The sequence below is a fragment of the Bubalus kerabau genome, chromosome 10 (assembly GCF_029407905.1).
Source record: "Bubalus kerabau isolate K-KA32 ecotype Philippines breed swamp buffalo chromosome 10, PCC_UOA_SB_1v2, whole genome shotgun sequence".
Classification (NCBI taxonomy): domain Eukaryota; kingdom Metazoa; phylum Chordata; class Mammalia; order Artiodactyla; family Bovidae; genus Bubalus; species Bubalus kerabau.
The window spans coordinates 7,048,796-7,063,577 of record NC_073633.1 but is presented as its reverse complement, the minus strand read 5'-3'; the positions used below and the strand labels follow the sequence as shown (position 1 = coordinate 7,063,577).

General features: G+C 38.9%; 1 long non-coding RNA gene across 2 annotated transcripts in view; it reads right to left on the bottom strand.

Annotated features, from left to right (window-relative positions):
- Nucleotides 1-14,782, bottom strand: part of LOC129620799 (uncharacterized) — a 173,614-nt gene that overhangs the window by 85,594 nt on the left and 73,238 nt on the right. The window lies entirely within an intron of this gene.

Below are 14,782 nucleotides of genomic sequence, written 5' to 3'. Positions count from 1 at the left end.
TCCATGTGCTGTGAAGCCTTTGTAAGTGAGCCTTTTACATCTTTCTATACAGGGTGTGATGAACAAACTCCCCATCCCCTTGGTCTCTCTCAGAAAGTGTCCAAAAATCAAAGAATTCAATTTGAAAACGATGCCACTCCTAGCAGGATACAAAAAGGTCAACCCAAGAGCTGTTACGATTTCTGTTCTGTTGTATGATGCTAGGCTTTCCTTAGGACAGAAAAGAGCCAAATACTCCAAAGCACGATCACAGAAATCTATCACTCCAAACACGCAAAGCCAGGAACGTGCTAACAAAAGAAATATTCTTTCCCTTTTTAGAGTCTTTCTTTTTTAGATGTATGATTTTCATACTGTTAAGTGTACATTATTAACTCTACAGCTAAGTAAATTTTTATTTTATTTACTTTTTACCTGTGTATGCATCACCCAGATCAAGATATAGGCATTTATGTCACTTGAGAAAATTCCCTGCCCCTCTTCCCAGTGCAATACTCACCTCAAAGACACCCTCTGCACTGACTTGAATCATCATCGATTATTTCTATCTGCCTTTAACTTCACATATATGGAATCACACAGGGTGTACACAGTCTGGCCTAGTTTCACTAGTCTGAAAGAATGCTTCTGAGATTGAGCCACGTTTCTGTGTTTATGCACCCCTTCTTTCCACGGCTGCATAGCAGTAGTCCATTCCATAAATACATTTTACTACCGCTTGCTCCTACATTCTCCTACCGTTCGACATTTGTACTCTTTCCAGTTTGGGGCTAACTAAGAATCCCATGGACAGAGGAGCCTGGTGGGCTGCAGTCTATGGGGTTGTGAAGAGTCCGACAGAACTGAGCAACTTCACTTTCACTTTCATGCATTGGAGAAGGGCAATGGCACCCCACTCCAGTACTCTTGCCTGGAGAATCCCAGGGATGGGGGAGCCTGGTGAGCTGCCGTCTATGGGGTCGCACAGAGTCGGACACGACTGAAGCGACTTAGCAGCAGCAGCAGCAAAGCTTCAAAAAGCATTTTATATGCCTTTTGGTAAATACAGATGCTCATTTTTCTTGGAAATATACGTGGAAATAGAATTGCTGCATCACAACATCGGAGTATGTTTGGCTTTAACAGATGCCAACTAAATTTTCCAAAGTAACTGAACCAGTTTACACTCCCCTCAGCAACTTCAGATACTCTGTTATCCCCTATGTTTTCAGTATTTTAATTATAGACATTCTATAGTTTTGTTCTATTCTCCTATTGTGGCATTCACTTGAGTTATATGCTTTAACTTTATTGATTTACTGATGCTTAATATCTATACATGCTGGATATGAGTCCTTTGTCAGGTTTGTGTGTGTGTGTGTGTGTGTGTATGTGTGTATATAATATATATATATACATATATATATATATATATATATATATATATATAGGAGAAGAAAATGGCAATCCACTCCAGTACTCTTGCCTGGAAAATCCCATGGACAAAGGAGCCTGGTAGGCTACAGTCCATGGGGTCACAAAGAGTTGGACACGACTGAGTGACTTTATATATATATATATATATATATATATATATATATATATCACACACACACACACACACACATAATGAATGTCTTTATTCAATGTGAGGTTTGCCCAGTTTCTTAATGATATCTTCTGATGAACAGAAGTTCTTACTTTTAATGAAGTTTAATATATCTTCTTTTTTCTCTTCTTTTATACCTTAATGCGTTTTGGGAGTCTTATTGAAGTAATCTTGCCTAATCCATGGTATTTTCCTTTGTTGCATTCTAAAGCCTTTCTTGTTTTACCAGTCACATTCAGATCTATGGCCCACTTGAATTAATTTTAATGGTGAGGTCAATTTAAGATTCATTTTTCCCCAAATGGATACTACTTTCTCCAGCACCATTCATTGAAAAGTAGTCATTTGTCCACTGAAGGCAAGGCACTTTTATCAAATCATGTTACCATGTATGTACCACCCTTTCATTTCAGGACCCTATCTGCTCCACTGCTCTATTTGCCAACCATCCTTGCACCAAAATGTGATTTCCACAAGCCAAGACTAGCTTGTGTGTCTCTGATGAATGTAAGGTACCTCGCATCATGATAAACCCTCACTGACTTCACTGTTGTTCCACTCCAAACCCTCCCTTCTCACCCAGCTGTGTGATGCTGGGACTGGGACTCTGTAGACAGCTCTCCTGTCCCAGCGGCTTCCTGTTAGTTTCTGCCAATAGAGATCATTACAGGCAGACTGTGAGCTGGAGGAAGAACAAAGAACTTTCTCCTTCCTACTTGCCATCTTCATTCCCATCAGCGTTGCCCAGCCATGGTTCCTAACAGCAGCAGCAGCAGTTAACTGCTGATTCGAGCTTCACCTTTATCTCCTCACTCCCAGAGCTGGCTTCAGCGCACTCCCTCAGAGATGCCAGCACCGGGCAGCAGCTCCCATCTGCAGGTCTGGGTGTCAGCTCTGGGGGACCCCAACATCAACCTTCAGAGTCCCATTAACCTCACGCTCTTCTACTTCCTCTGCTCTAGGGTAACAGTTGCTTCATGAAGTTCCTATCTCTGCATTACCTCACTCATCCCATATAAGAAAACCTTTGAAAGTGAACAATGCAAAGAACAGAGGAAAACAATAGAATGGCAAAGTCTAGAGATCTCTTCAAGAAAATTAGAGATACCAAGGGAACATTTCATGCAAAAATGGACACAATAAAGGACAGAAAGGTGTGGACCTAACAGAAGAAGAAGATATTAAGAAGAGGTAGCAAGAATACACATAAGAACTGTACAAAAAAAAGGTCTTAATGACCCGTATAATCATGACAGTGTGATTACTCACCTAGAGCCAGACATCCTGGAGTGTGAAGTCAAGTGGGCCCTAGAAAGCATGACTACCAACAAAGCTAGTGGAGGTGATGGAATTCCAGCTGAGCTATTTAACATCCTAAAAGTTGATGATGTGAAAGTGCTACACCAATATGTCAGCAAATTTGGGTAATTCAGCAGTGGCCACAGGACTGGAAAAGGTCAGTTTTCATTCTAATCCCAAAAAAGAGAAATGCCAAAGAATGTTCCAACAGCTGCACAATTGTGCTCATTTCTCATGCTAGCAAGGTAATGCTCAAAATCCCCCAGGCTAGACTACAACCATACAGGAACCAAGAACTTCCAGATGAACAGGCTGGATTTAGAAAATGCACAGGAACCAGAGGTCAAATTGCCAACATTAATGGATCATAGAAAAATCAAGGGAATTCCAGAAAAATACCTACTTCTGCTTCATTGACTATGCTTAGCCTTTGTCTGTGTAGATCACAAAAAACTGAGGAAAATTCTTAAAGAGATTAGAATACCCAACCACCCTACCTATCTCCTGAGAAACCTGTACGTAGGTCAAGAAGTAACAGAAACAGACGTAGAACAATGAACTGGTTCAAAATTGGGAAAGGAGTACATCAAGGCTGTATATTGTCACCCTGATTATTGAACTTATAAATCATGCAATATGGCAAGCTGGATGAAGCACAAGCTGGAATCAAGATTGCCGGGAGAAATATCAATAACCTCAGATATGCAGATGACACCACCCTGAAGGAAGAAAGCAAAGAAGAATTAAAGAGTTTCTTGATGAAGGTGAAAGAGAGTGAAAAAGCTGACTTAAAACTCAACATTTAAAAAATGAAGATCATGGCATCCAGTCCCATCTCACATAAAAAATAGATGGGTAAAAAATGGAAATAGTGACAGACTTTATTTTCTTGGGCTCAGAAATCACTGTGGATGCTGACTGAAGCCATAAAATTAAAAGAAAAGCTTGGAAGAAAAGCTATGACACACCTAGACAACATATTAAAAAGCAAAGAGGGTTCAGGATGGGGAACACATGTATACCTGTGGCAGATTCATTTTGATATTTGGCAAAACTAATACAGTTATGTAAAGTTTAAAAATAAAATAAAATTAAAAAAAATAAAAAAAAAAATAAAAAAAAAAAAAGCAAAGACATCTCTTTGGTGACAAAGGTCCATCTAGTCAAAGCTGTGGTTTTTCCAGTAGTCATGTATGGATGTGAGAATTGGACCATAAAAAAGGCTGAGTGCTGAAGAATTGATGCTTTCAAGCTGTGGTGCTAGAGAAGACTTGAGAATCCCATGGACAGCAAGATCAAACCAGTGAATTCTAAAGAAATCAACCCTAAATATTTATTGGAATGACTAATGCTGAAGCTCCAATACTTTGGCCACCTGATCTGAAGAGCCAACTCACTGGAAAAGACCCCCCTGATGTTGAGAAAGATTGAGGGCAGGAGGAAAGGGTGGTAACAGAGAATGAGATGGTTGGATGGCATCATCGACTCAGTTGACATGAGTTTGAACAACTCCAGGAGATAGATGGGGAAACAGTGGAAACAGTGGCTGACTTTATTTTTTTGTGCTCCAAAATCACTGTAGATGGTGATTGCAGCCATGAAATTAAGACACTTACTCCTTGGAAGGAAAGCTATGACCAACCTATAATGTTTCTGCATATTCAAAAGCAGAAACATTACTTTGCCAACAAAGGTCCATCTAGTCAAAGCTATAGTTTTTCCAGTGGTCACGTATGATGTGAGAGTTGGACTGTGAAGAAAGCTGAGTGCTGAAGAAGTGATCCTTTTGAGCTGTGGTGTTGGAGAAGACTCTTGAGAGTCCCTTGGACTGCAAGGAGATCCAACCAGTTCATTCTGAAGGAGATCAGTCTTGGGTATACATTGGAAGGATTGATGTTAAAGCTGAAACTCCAATACTCTGGCCACCTCATGCAAAGAGTTGACTCATTGGAAAAGACTCTGTTGCTGGGAGGGATTGGAGGCAGGAGAAGAAGGGGACGACAGAGGCTGAGAAGGACAGGGAAGCCTAGCATGCTGCAGCCCATGGGGTCGCAAAGAGTCATATACAACTGAGCAACTGAAAAACAACAACAACAATATCCCATATCACCCTTCAATTCTCCAATACCAGTTCCTGGTACTTTTTGATTCTGTTAAAATGTATGATGTCATGCCATTTGCCTAACTGGACTTGGACTAATACACTCGTTAACAAAGAGGATAAAGTAGAACTGAGTAGAATGAGAGAACATACTCTTCCTCCTGGAACTGGAGCCCCTGGTCACAAGCCCCAGAGATGAACACCTATGCTCATGCTGTGCTCTTTCAGTTCAGTCGCTCAGTCGTGTCCAACTCTTTGTGACCCCATGAATGGCAGCACACCAGGCCTCCCAGCCCATCACCAGTTCCTGGTGTTCTCAAACTCATGTCCATCGAGTCAGTGATGCCATCCAGCTATCTCATCCTCTGTCGTCGCCTTCTTCTCCTGCCTCCAATCCCTCCCAGCATCAGAGTCTTTTCCAATGAGTCAACTCTTCGCATGAGGTGGCCAAAGTATTGGAGTTTCAGCTTTAGCATCAGTCCTTCCAATGAATACCCAGGACTGATCTCCTTCAGAATGGACTGGTTGGATCTCCTTGCAGTCTAAGGGACTCTCAAGAGTCTTCTCCAACACCACAGCTCAAAAGGATCAATTCTCTGGCACTCAGCTTTCTTCACAGTCCAACTCTCACATCCATACATGACCACTGGAAAAACTATGGCCTTGACTAGATGGACCTTTGTTGGCTAAGTAATGTTTCTGCTTTTGAATATGCTATCTAGGTTGGTCATAACTTTCCTTCCAAGGAGTAAGCATCTTTTAATTTCGTGGCTGCAATCACCATCTGCAGTGATTTTGGTGCCCCAAAAAATAAAGTCTGACACTGTTTCCACTGTTTCCCCATCTATTTCCCATGAAGTGATGGGACCAGATGCCATGATCTTCATTTTCTGAATGTTGAGCTTTAAGCTAACTTTTTCACTCTCCTCTTTCACTTTCAACAAGAGGCTTTTTAGTTCCTCTTCACTTTCTGCCATAAGAGTGGTATCATCTACATATCTGAGGTTATTTATATTTCTCCCAGCAATCTTGATTCCAGCTTGTGCTTCTTCCAGCCCAGCATTTCTCATGATGTACTCTGCATATAAGTTAAATAAGCAGGGTGACAATATACAGCCTTGACGAACTCCTTTTCCTATTTGGAACCAGTCTGTTGTTCCATGTCCAGTTCTGACTGCTGCTTCCTGACCTGCATACAGGTTTCTCAAGAGGCAGGTCAGGTGGTCTGGTATTCCCATCTCTTGAAGAATTTTCCACAATTTATTGTGATCCACACAGCCAAAGGCTTTGGCATAGTCAATAAAGCAGAAATAGATGTTTTTCCACCACTCCTTGGACATGGGGTTGCTCCTCTCGGCTGCAGCCCCTGACCTCGGGCGTGGGGTAACTTCTCTCAGCCGGGAAAGATCAAAGCATAAAAGCTTCTTTGGAAAAGCTTAGTATTTCCTCAGGGATGTTAAAGCTGTTTAACTGAGAAACCTGTGTATTACAGCAGAGGGTCACATACAAAAGAAGTGAGGTCAGTGGTAGTAAAAATATACAAGCAACACTGAGCATATGAAAGCCAAAAGTCTAAAAATATGTTCCCTTTTATAATAAAAGGAAACATTTGGGGATTTCTCTGGTGGCTCAGTGGTTAATAATTCATCTGCAAAGTGGAGGGTCATGGGTTAGATCCCTGATCTGGGAAGATTCCACATGCTGCAGAGCAACAATGACAATGTGCCCAACTACTGAAGCCCACACGCCCTGAAGTTCACGCTCTGCAACAAGAGAAGCCACTATATTGAGTAGCTTATACACCACACCTAGCATGTAGCCCCACTCACCATAGCTAGAGAAGGCCCATAGGCAGCGAAGACACAGCACAGGCTAAAAGTAAATAAATAACACTTTCCAAAAAGAAACATTTAGTCCAGTTAATACATCAACTGTAGACTCTCCTACCATGCAATACCCTTTTGAGTATGTCTTTGAGTATGTCGAGCCCTTCAGTAAAATACTTTATATATACACAGTTTGGTCTGGCAGAAATTCATGCAATGGTGGGACTGAAGGAGAGACGGGTTTGCTCTGCCCTATTTTTCCTCTTCTGAAAAACATTATAAGTGACCATTTAATAAATTATCCTCTTGAATCCTTTTGAGAAAACCTAGAAGACTGAACAATTGAAACAACAAATGATTTTTAAGTGACTATGATGGAAAAGAGAAATAAAACAATGATATTAGAAAGTATTACTGTGATATTTTCAAATTACCTAGCAATCAATTACCTACATGTTTAGGATTTTATTGATTTTGAAAAATAGTCAAGATTTTGCATGAGTTGCTGCTTGGAAAAATTGCTGTGGTAGCTACTACACATATTCTTTTCAATAAATGTCTGCTGTGTACCCAGAATGCAGAATATGAAAAGAGTTCAAAATAATAACAGAATAAAAGATATAAAATATAGGTATGCATTTATACGTGTGTGTGTGTGTGTGTATTTTTTCCCCCAGACAGGGGCAACATAATAGATGAGACAGGAGCAGTTTCAGAAGAAACTGCTTTGGAGAAGACAGTCTGGAGTCTATAGATCAAGATGACTAAATTAACAGAAAGCAACTCCAAAACTACAAAAGAATGAACTAATAAAGTCATTAGAAATAAAAATAACATCCAGAAATGTGCCTAGTTACTTACATAATCTACTAAAATCACTTTCCTGTTAGGAAATGTAGCCTATTAGAAAACATATTTTTTTAATTCCAAATTTCTGATTTGAATACTCCCTCCCCAACTATACATACACACAAAATTTCCATTTAAAAAGCAGTAAATCCATACTAATAAAGGTAAAACATAATAATTATGAAAGTAAGAATTGCTTTTATCAGAAATATGGATGGCTTTCTGAAAGATAAAAAGCACAACAGATTATAGTTACAGATAAACCAGAGCAGAGAAAACCAAAACGCAAAGTAAGCACAGGGCAAGCCTTCAGCAGAAGTAGAGGTTATTCCTTCCAGGAAAGCTCTAGGCTCAGAATTGGCAGGAACAGAAGCCAGATTGGCAGAGAAGCACCATTAAAGGTAATTAAGTACAGACTGCCTTTGACAGCTGGATCCTACAGTCCATTCTCCGCCCAGTGGATACAGAAGCAGCCTACAGCACCTGCCCTAGGCCAGAATGCTGAGCACTGTTGATACTGCCCAAGTCTAAACAAAGGGAAGGGGTGCTTGGCTAGTCTACGTCTAGTTAGAGCCTAAGCCAGCTCCCCCAGGAGTGAAACACACCCAACTGTACAGGACCTGTACAGGGGACCTTCTGCACACACTAGAGGGACGCTCACCCAGAAGCAGCACTTAACCAACTACAAGGGTACCTAGTGTGCATGCTCGAGCAAAGGGTCAGCATTTGAGGTGAGCGTACAAATATCAGCTGCCTATCATCATAAAAATAAATGGAAAATGAAAAATAACCAGTCATTTAGAGAAAGCAACCTGAGAGAGATACCAACTGAACAAAACTACTGAAGAAAAATTCTACTAAAGGTTTTTTAAAAGAGCTGAACAAATGGGGAGATAAACCATGATAATGGTAGGGCAGGGGATATCGCAACATTTCAGTTCTCCCCCAAACAATATATATAATCCAAATAAAATTCCAACAAGATTTTTCAATGGAATATAAAAAATTGATCACAAAATTCATAGAAGAATAAATGTGCAAAAATATTCTTACCTAACAATTTAGGGGAAAAAAAACAAAAGACCAATTTTCTACCAAATTCCAAATTTTACTCTAAAGATTCAGGAATTAAAACAGTATGGTATTTGAAATGGACAAATAAGTGGAAGATAATAAATAACCTCAGATATGCAGATGACAGCACCCTTATGGCAGAAAGCAAAGAAGAACTAAAGAGCCTCTTAATGAGACTGAAAGAGGAGAGTGAAAAAGTTGGCTTAAACGTCAACATTCAGAAAACTAAGATCATGGCATCTGGTCCCATCACTTCACGGCAAATAGATGGGGAAACAGTGGAAACAGTGAGAGATTTTATTTTTGGGGGGTCCAAAATCACTGCAGATGGTGACTGCAGCCATGAAATTAAAGACACTTGCTCCTTGGAAGAATATTACAAAGTAGGACATTACTTTGCTAACAAAGCTCTGTCTAGTCAAAGCTATGGTTTTTCCAGAAGTCATGTATGTATATAAGAGTTGGACCATAAAAAAGGCCAAGCACCAAAGAATTGATGCTTTTGAACTGTGGTGTTGGAGAAGACTCTCAAGAGTCTCTTGGACTGCAAGGAGATCAAACCAGCCTAAAGGAAATCCGTCCTGAATATTCATTGGAAGGACTGATGCTGAAGCTGAAGCTCTAATTCTTTGGTCACCTGATGCAAAGAACTGACTCTTTGGAAAAATCCTGATGTTGGAAAAGATTGAAGGCAGGAGGCAAAGGGGACGACAGAGGATGAGATGGTTAGATGGCATCACCGATGCAATGGACATGAGTTTGAGTAAACTCTGGGAGTTGGTGATAGACAGGGAGGCCTGGCGTGATGCAGTCCATGGGGTCGCAAAGAGTTGGACATGACTGAGTGACTGAAATGAACTGACTGAATAGCTATGTGAGAATTAAATATATAATAAAGGTAATATTTTAAATAGAAAGAAAAGGACAAACTAGTAAATACATACTATGAAAAAAATGGAGTAACCACTTGTGGAAAAAATAAGTTTATATAACAGTTTGTAGCACAAATTCCAGAGGGATCAAAAATTTAAATATAAATAATAGGAGAATAAATGTGTTAGAAGAAAAAGAGTAAATATTTTAATCATCTTAGGATGTAAATAGTCTTTCCTAGTATGGCAGGAAAGTAATTAAAGACTGACATTGACTACATAAAAAGTAAAATTATTTATGCAAAAATAAATTTGATAAGAATAAAAGACAATGAACTGAAGGAAAATTCAACAAATGAGCATATTAACACTTTTATAAAGTAAAATAAATGGATTAATAATCTAATATAAAAAGGGGCAAAAAACACAACAGACACATTACAGGAAATGATGCAGAAGTTTGATCAACGTACATTAAGCAAAGAAATGCAAATTAAAGCAGTAAAATTAATTTAAATTGGAAAGATTAATGATTTATTTCATAGAGAGTATAAGGGAAAAAATAATGTAATATTTGGTTGATAACAGTGTTGTCAGAGTTATTGGAATAACCTCTTTGGGTGGTATTTGGCAATATTAAGGTGAAAATTGTGTGCAAAATTCCAGTACTAGGATTTATCCCATAAAAATACTTGGAAAATAGTGAAAGAATATTGACATATTTGTAACAGTAGAAAACTGAAAAGAAATTAAGCTTCATCAGTAGGTATTAACTAATTACAGAATCGTTCAGTTCACTCAGTCATTTCTGACTCTTTACAACTCCATGAACTTCAGCACGCCAGGCTTCCCTGTCCTTCACCATCTCCCAGAGCTTTCTCAAACTCATGTTCATTGAACCAGTGGGCTACAGACATCTAGTAGGTAGAAGATAGAGATGCAAATAAACATCCTATAATCACCAAATAGCCTCCTGCATCAAAGAATTATCAAGCCCTAAATGTTCAAGTTTAAGAAATCATGCTCTACATGGACTATCAAAGAAAGATCCCCTTGATATAGTAAGAGAGGGAAGGGAAGCCAAGTTACACAACAGTATGATATATATTATAGTACAAAAATTTTTACAAATTTTGATAAATCAGAGGTGATAATAATTTATTGAGTATTAAATTTAAAGAAAGTCTCATAGAATATTTAACTCAACTGGCAAAAGCACTATATTCAAATTCTAAGTCAGGCTTATCATTTTTACTCTAAAAATTCCCTCTTCTCTGTCTCTGGCCAAATACAGAATAAAAATTTGAAAATTTTCATTGAACAGAACAATTTTCTAGAAAAACAGAAATTGCCAAAATTGTTTCAAGAACATCTATCAGTAATAATGTTACTGTTGTTCATTTGCTAAGTTGTGTCTGATTCATTGCAACTCCATGGACTGCAGCATGCCAGGCTCTTCTGTCCTTCACTGTCTCCCAGAGTTTGCTCAAATAAATGTCCATTGAGTTGGTGACAGTATCTAACCATCTCATCCTGTTTCCCCCTTCTCCTTTCACCTTCAATCTTTCCCATCACTAGGGTCTTTTCCAATGAGTTGGCTATTGACTTCAGGTGGCTGAAGTATGGGGGCTTCATCATCAGTCCTTCCAATGAATAATCAGGGTTGATTTCCTTTAGGATTGACTGGTTTGATTTCCTTGCTGTTCAAGGGACGCACAAGAATCTTCTCCAGCACCGCAACTTGAAAGCATCGATTCTTCGGCATTCAACCTTCTTTATGGTCCAACTCTCATATCTGTACATGACTCCTGGAAAAACTGCATCTTTGACTAGATAGGCCTTTGTCAGCAAAATGATGTCTCTGCTTTTTAATACATTGTCTAGGTCTGTCTTAGTTTTTCTTCCAAGGAGCAAGCATCCTTTAATTTCAAGTCTGCAGTCACCATTCTCAGTGATTTTGGAGCCCAAGAAAAGAAAATCTGTTACTGCTTCTACTGTTTCCCCTTCTATTTGCCATGAGGTGATGGGACCAGATGCCATGATCTTAGTTTTTTACACACTAAATTTCAAGCCACTTTTTTACTCCCCTCTTTCTCCCTCCTCAAGAGGCTCTTTAGTTCTTCTTTGATTTTTGCCATCAGAGTGGTATCATCTTCACATCTAAAGTTGTTGATACTTTCCTGGATAATCTTGATTCCTGCATGGGCTTCATCAATCCCAGCAGTTTGTATGATGCACTCTGCATGTTAAGTTAAATAAGCAGGATGACAATATACAGCCTTGATGTACTTCTTTCCCAATTTTGAATCAGTCAATTGTTCCATGCCTGGTTTTAACTGTTGTTCTTGACCTGAATACAGGTTTCTCACGAGACAGGTAAAGTAGTCTAGTACTCCCATTTCTTTAAGAATTTTTTACAGTTTATTGTGATCCATGCAGTCAAAGGCTTTAGCGTAATCAATGAAGCAGAAGTAGAACTCCCTTGCTTTCTCCACAATTCAACAAATGCTGGCAATTTGATCTCTTGTTCCTCTGCCTCTTCAAAATCCACCTTGTACTGGAAAGTTTTCAGTTCACATATTGCTGAAGCCTAACTTGATGGATTTCGAGCATAACCTTGCTAGCATGTGAAATGAGTGCAATTATGCGGTAATGTGAACATTCTCTGGCATTGCCTTTCTTTGGGACGGAAATGAAAACTGACCTTTTCTAGTCCTGTGGCCACTGTTCCATCCTCCAAATTTGCTAGCATATTGAGTGCAGCACTTTAACAGTCTCATCTTTTAGGCTGTTAAATAGCTCAGCTAAAATTCCTTCACTCCTCCTGCCCACTAGCTTTATTCGTAGTTATATTTCCTAAGGCCCACTTGACTTTACACTCCAGGATGTCTGGCTCTAGGTGAGTGACTATACCACCATGATTATCCAGGTTATTAAAAAGACCTTTTTTTGTATATTCTTGCCACCTCTTAATCTCTTCTGCTTCTGTCAGCTCCTTACTATTTCGGTCCTTTATCGTTACCATCCTTCCATGAAATGTTCCCTTGATATCTCTACTTTTCTTGAAGAGTGCTCTAGTCTTTCCCATTTTATTGTTTCCCTCTATTTCTTTACACTGTTCATTTAAGAAGGCCTTCTTACCTCTCCTTGCTATTCTCCAGAACTCTGTATTCAGTTGGGTATACCTTTCCCTTTCTCCCTTGCCTTTGCCACTCTTCTTTCCTCCCCTATTCATAAAGCCTCCTCAAACAAAAACCACTTTTCCTTCTTGCAAACAAGACAAAAATATTAAAATGATTTTCTAATACTGTCTCCACAAAGAGACACTAGACCCAGTTTTATAGGTAAGATCTTTATTCCTTCAAAAAGCAGATAATGCTCTTGCCATATAAATTACTTCAGAACATAGGAAAGATGAAAAACTCCCCAGTGAACCATACAAAAGTAGAAAATCCCTGATAGAAAAATCTGACAAACTTGCATGAAAAAGAAAATTATGTCTCTCTCCCCTATAAATATGAGTTCAATCATTTAAAATAAAGTTGGTGTTCAAGAAACATCATTTACAAAAGCCAAGACATGGAAACAAGTGTCCATCAATGGAAAGTGGATAAAGAAAATGTGGCATATATATTCAAGGAAATATTATGAGACCATGAGAAAGAAGGATATGCTGCCATTTGCAACAACATGAATGGACCTTGAGGGACTTACGCTAAGTAAAATGAGTCAGAGAATAACAAATACCTTATATCTCAGTTATATTGATAACATAAACAAACAAACAAAAATGCAATTCACAGAGAACAAACTGGTGCTTGTCAGAGGTGGGGTTGAAATGTGCGTGAAATGGGTGTGTACGTGGCAGTCACTCAGCTGTGTCCTGCTCCCTGTAACCCCATGGACTACAGCCCACCAGGCTTCTCCACCCATGGGATTCTCCAGGCAAGAATACTGGACTGGGTTGCCATTTCCTTCTCCAGGGGAACTCTGACCCAGAGATCGCCCACATTGCAAGCAGACTCTTAACTGTCTGAGCCACCGGGGAAGCCATGGTGAGAAATTGGTGAAGAAGTCGAAAGTTACAACTTATAGTTATAAAATAAATAAGTCATGAGAATGTAATGTACAGCATGGTAACTATAGTTAATAATGTACTATACATTTTAAATTCTAGTAAAGAGTAGTAGAATACTCTACTAAAAGAGTAGATCTTAAAGGTTCTAATCATAAGAGAAAAATTTGTAACTGTGTGGTGATAGAAGCTAACTAGACTGACAATGGTCATCATTTTGCAAATCATTATGTTGTACATCTGAAACAAATATAATGTTACATGTCAATTATATCTCAATAAAAATAAAATACAGTTCCATACTTACAGTTCAATAATTCACAAAATTCATCAAGTTGAAATAAAAATATATCAAGCCAAATCTAGGACAATGTTTCTTAAAAACTAGTCAAATCAATGTATTGCAGAAATGTTAGTGTTTCAGTTCAGTTCAGTTCCATCGCTCAGTCGTGTCTGACTCTTTGCAACCCCATGGACTGCTTTCTTTATAGTCCAACTCTCACATCCATACATGACTACTAGAAAAACCATACCTTTGATTAGACAGACCTTTGTTGGAAAAGTAATGTCTCTGCTTTTTAATATGCTGTCTAGGTTAGTCATAGCTTTTCTTCCAAGGAGCAAGCATCTTTTAATTGCATGGCTGCAGTGATTGTGGAGCCCAAAAAACTAACGTCTCTCACTGTTTCCATTGTTTCCCCATCTACTTGCCACGAGGAGATAGGACTGGATGCCATGATCTTTGTTTTCTGAATATTGAGTTTTAAGCCAACTTTTTCACTCTCCTCTTTCACTTTCATAAAGAGGCTCTTTAGTTCTTCTTTGCTTTCTGCCATAAGGGTGGTGTCATCTGCATATTTGAGGCTATTGATATTTCTCCCGGCAATCTTGATTCCAGCTTGTGCTTCATCCAGCCCAGCGTTTCTCATGATGTACTCTGCATATAAGTTAAATAAGCAGGGTGACAATACACAGCCTTGACATACTCCTTTCCTGATTTGGAACCAGTCTGTTGTTTAATACGAGATATACTTTGGTATCTTTTTAATTAAGTTATAATTAACATACACTATTATATTAGTTTCAGATGTATAACAG